Source organism: Acomys russatus, chromosome 6 (genome assembly GCF_903995435.1).
Source record: "Acomys russatus chromosome 6, mAcoRus1.1, whole genome shotgun sequence".
In the NCBI taxonomy this organism is placed as follows: domain Eukaryota; kingdom Metazoa; phylum Chordata; class Mammalia; order Rodentia; family Muridae; genus Acomys; species Acomys russatus.
In genome coordinates, this window is record NC_067142.1 from 3400111 (window position 1) to 3404516 (window position 4406).

At 38.4% G+C, this 4406-nt stretch overlaps 1 pseudogene; it reads left to right on the forward strand.

Annotated features, from left to right (window-relative positions):
- The first annotated feature begins 1851 nt into the window (after window positions 1–1851).
- Window positions 1852–2287, forward strand: LOC127190901 (40S ribosomal protein S23-like; annotated as a pseudogene).
- The last annotated feature ends 2119 nt before the right edge of the window (window positions 2288–4406 follow it).

Genomic DNA, 4406 nt, shown 5'->3' on the forward strand with positions numbered 1-4406 from the left:
GTCCTTTAAACCCCTTCCCAGATCTAGCCAATGGACAGAATATTCTCCACAGTTGAGTGGAGAGTGTGATATGACTTTCTCAAGTACTCTGGTGCCTCACATTTGACCATGTCCCCTGGAGGGGGAGAACTGGTGGCACTCAGAGGAAGGACAGCAGGTTGCCAAGAAGAGACTTGATACCCTATGAGAATATACAGGGGGAGGTAATCCCCCTCAGGAACAGTCATAGGGAAGGGGAATAATGGGAAAATGGGTGGGGGGGGAGGGAGGAATGGGAGGATACAAGGGATGGGATAAACATTGAGTTGTAACAAGACTAAATTAATAAAAAAATTTTTTAAAAAGAAATACATCTATAAACATATGTGCAAACTATCTCTTTCTCTTGTTTTGCTCTGTTCTTCATAGTTTTGTACAGAAAACTAATTCTGATTCATGAAGATTTTCAAAATTTAGACTACTTTAGCTTTTTTAATTGTTTATTAATACAATGAAATGAGTAATTTATCTCTTCTTGGTAGCAAGTTCAAAAAAACACAGGCATTTTCACTTTCATAAAACAAATTAATTGTAATTTATTCACATTACATCCTGATTGTTATCACCTCACTTGTATTTTCCCATTCTCACTATAGTTCCCTTCATTTCTCTTCCATTCTATTCCTCTCCCCTAGTCCTCTCGCAGAAAGAGAGATTCTTCCTCAATATATGATCACAGTCTATCAGGACTCATCTAGATAGCCTGCATGCTATTCCTCGTTATGCCCCCTGGGACTGGCCACCACGGGGAATTGACTAAATCAGGGATACAAGAGTTCATGTCAGAGGCATTCCTAGCTTCCCCCACCACCATGGAGAATGATCTATTCATTGGCTCTATCTGAAAAGGGGCTCTAGGTTCTCTGCTTGTATTGTCCTTGGTTTGTGGAACACCTTATTCTACCCTCCTGTGTCTAGGTGCACTGGCCTTCATGATCTCCTTGTGAGACTCTTGAGTCCTCTGGTACTTTCCATCTCCCCACTCTTCCATACAATTCTAAGGACTCTACCCAGTGTTTGGGTGTGAGTCTCAGCTTCTGCCCTGATCCCCCACTGAGTGGAGTCTCTCAGAGGACATCTGTGTTGGGCTAATATCCACTTATGAGTGAGTATATACCATGTTTGTGTTTATGGGTCTGGATCATCTCAGTTAGAATGGTGTTTTCTAGTTCCATCCATTTGCTTCCAAATATCAAGATTTCCTTGTTTTTAACAGTTAAGTAGCATTCCATTGTGTAAATATACAATAGTTTCTTCATTTATTAATCAGTGGAAGAACATGTAGGTTATTTCTTGATTCTAACTATTATGAATGAATGTGCTATGAACCTAGTAGAGCAAATGTCCTTTGTGTATGGTGGAGTGACTGGGTCTTGCAATATCACTGTTCCAAATTATCTGAAAAAATGCCAGATTGCCTTCCAAAGTGGTTGTACAAGCTTGCACTCTCACCAGTAATGGAACAGTGGTCCAATTTCTCCTTATCCTTGCCAGCATGTGCTGTGATCTGAACATTTTTGTAAGCCATTCTGGTAAGTGATAGATGGACTCTCAGAGTTGTTGTTATTTGCATTTCCTGATATTTTAGAACTCTGAGCATTTCTTTAAGTTTATCATGGCCATTCAATGTTCCTATGTTAAGAATTCTGTGTTTAGCTCTATACTCCATTTTAAAATTGGATAATTTGGTTTGGTGGTATTTTGGTATAACTCTAACCAAGAAAGTGAAATACTAGTTAGAAAAAAACTTCAGGTTTCTGAAGAAAGAAATTGAAGAGGATATCAGAAGATGGATCTCTTTCTCTTGGGCCCATGGTGCTGGCAAGATGGACAAGTGCCCATGGTCTTCATACTGCCAGAAAGCTCCACAGTCACTGATGTGACTAGAAATGGCATGATAAGCAATACAAGAAAGCCCACTTTGGCACAGCCTTGAAGGCCAATCCTTTTGGAGGTGCCTCTCATGCCAAGAGAATTGTGCTGGAAAAAGTGGAGATTGAAGCCAAGCAGCCAAATTCTGCTATCCAGAAGTGTGTGAGGGTGCATCTCATCAAGAACAGCAAGAAGATCACAGCATTTGTGCCCAATAATGGTTGCTTGAGGAAAACAATGATGTTCTGGTTGTTGGATTTGGTCGAAAAGGTCATGCTGTAGGTCATATTCCTGGAGTCTGATTTAAGGTTGTTAAAGTAGCCAATGTGCCTCTTTTGGCCTTGTACAAGGCAAGAAGGAAAGACCAAGATCATAAATTTTGACAATGCAAATACAGTAATAAACTTTCATATTCTGAAACAAAAAAAGAAGATATAAATATCTCCCTTGCTTATGGATCAACATAGTAAAAATGGCCACCTTACCAAAGGCAACCTACAGATTCAATGCAATCCCTATCATAATAGCTACATAATTCTTTACATACATTGAAATTTCAATTCTCAGCTTCATATAGAAAAACAAAAACTCAGAATAGCCAAAACAATCCTGTACAATAAAAAATCATCTGGAGGAATCTCAATCCAGGATCTCAAAGTGTACTATAGAGCAACAGTAATTTTAAAATCTTAGTATTGGCATACAAATAGACAGGTTGATCAATGGAATCAAATCAAAGACTGAAAAATAAACCCACATACCTATAGACACTTGATTTCACACAAGTAAGCCAAATCTAAACAATGGAAAAAAGATAGCATCTTCAAGAAATAGTGGTGGTCTAACTGGATGTCTACATGTAGAAAAATGCAAATAGATCCATATTTATCACCCTGAACAAAACTAAAGTCCAAGGGGATTAAAGATCTTAACATAAAACCAGACACACCAAATGTGTTAGAATCAAAAGTGGGAAAGAACCTTCGCAAATGAGACAACTTCCTGGACAGAACACTAGTAGCTCAGTCTCTAACATTAACAATTAACAAATGGGACCTCATGAAACGCAAAAGCTTCTGTAAGACAAAGGACACTGTCAACATAACAAAATGGCAGCCTACAGACTGTAAAAAGATCTTCACCAATCCTACATATGACAAAGGGCAAATTTCCAAAATACTATTGCTTTTTAAATTAACTTCTATAATAAAGAAATGGAGCAAGAAACTAAAGCTATTTTCTTCTTTAAATCCAATTAAAACTGTATTTTATACAATTGTGGAAATTTTCTTTCTCAGCAAGAGAAAGAGCAGAAATAAAAATGACCCTTATATTACTCTGAAAAAGGACTCAAAAAATTAATGAATTTATCTTGTTTCCTTAAATTTAATATTAGACAACATAGGTCATCAGCAGATAGGTCAATCCACAAAAAACATGTGTTTATGAAGTTGTAAGAAATCAATAAATGAAGTATAATTCTATTTTTAGAGATATAGTAATTCTTTTGAAGTATTAATCTCTGAAATTTATTGGTTCACAATTTCCAAAATTTCTTACAAGTGTAGAATCAAAGGTGGTTGTAAAGATGGCATGTACTAAATTATAAATAATGTTTAATCTCCACCAGAATCAGTAGAGCATGCCGCATTGTAGATAAGCAGATGACCTTGCTTTGTATAAGTAGACATAGCCCAGCTGTTTCCATTTCTGTGATAAAACAACATAACCAAAAAATCCAGGGGAAGAAGGAATTTATTTAGCTTACATTTTCACATCACAGTCATAGTCAGGGAAGGGAGGGTGAGAACTCAAGCAGGGCAGGACCTAGAAGCAGGATGCAAAGACCATGAAGCAAAGCAGATTAGTGTTATTTTCTTCTGTGTAAGCCTGAATTCTTTTACCATTCAAGCCCACCTCAGCAGGTATGACATCACTCACAGTGATCTGGACCCTCCTGCAACAATAATCAATCAAGACAATAAACCACAGACTCACATACATGCCAACATTATGAAGGTAATTTTTCTTTTTATTGAAAAATAAAATAATTCATATTACATCTCATTTTCTATCCCATCCCATGCATCCTCCCATTCCTCCCTCCCTCCCAATTCATCCCAATCCCCCTTCCCTATGACTGTGGCTGAGGGGGACCTCCTCCCCCAGAATATGGTGCTTGGTATCAAGTCTCTTCTTGTTAGTCCGCTATCCTTCCTCCGAGTGCCATGGGGCCTCCCCAACAAAGGGACATGGCCAAATATGGGGCACCAGAGATCCTGTGAAAGTCAGTCCCCAGTCTCCACTTAACTGTGGAGAATGTTCTGTCCCTTGCCTAGATCTGGGTAGGGGTTTGATGATGACTGCATGTTAAAATCAAACATTCAAGTGACAACACATGCTGGTGAGGATGTGGAGAGAGAGGAACACTCCTTCATTGCTGGTGGGAATGCAAACTAGTACAGCCACTTTGGAAATCTATCTGGTGCTATCTC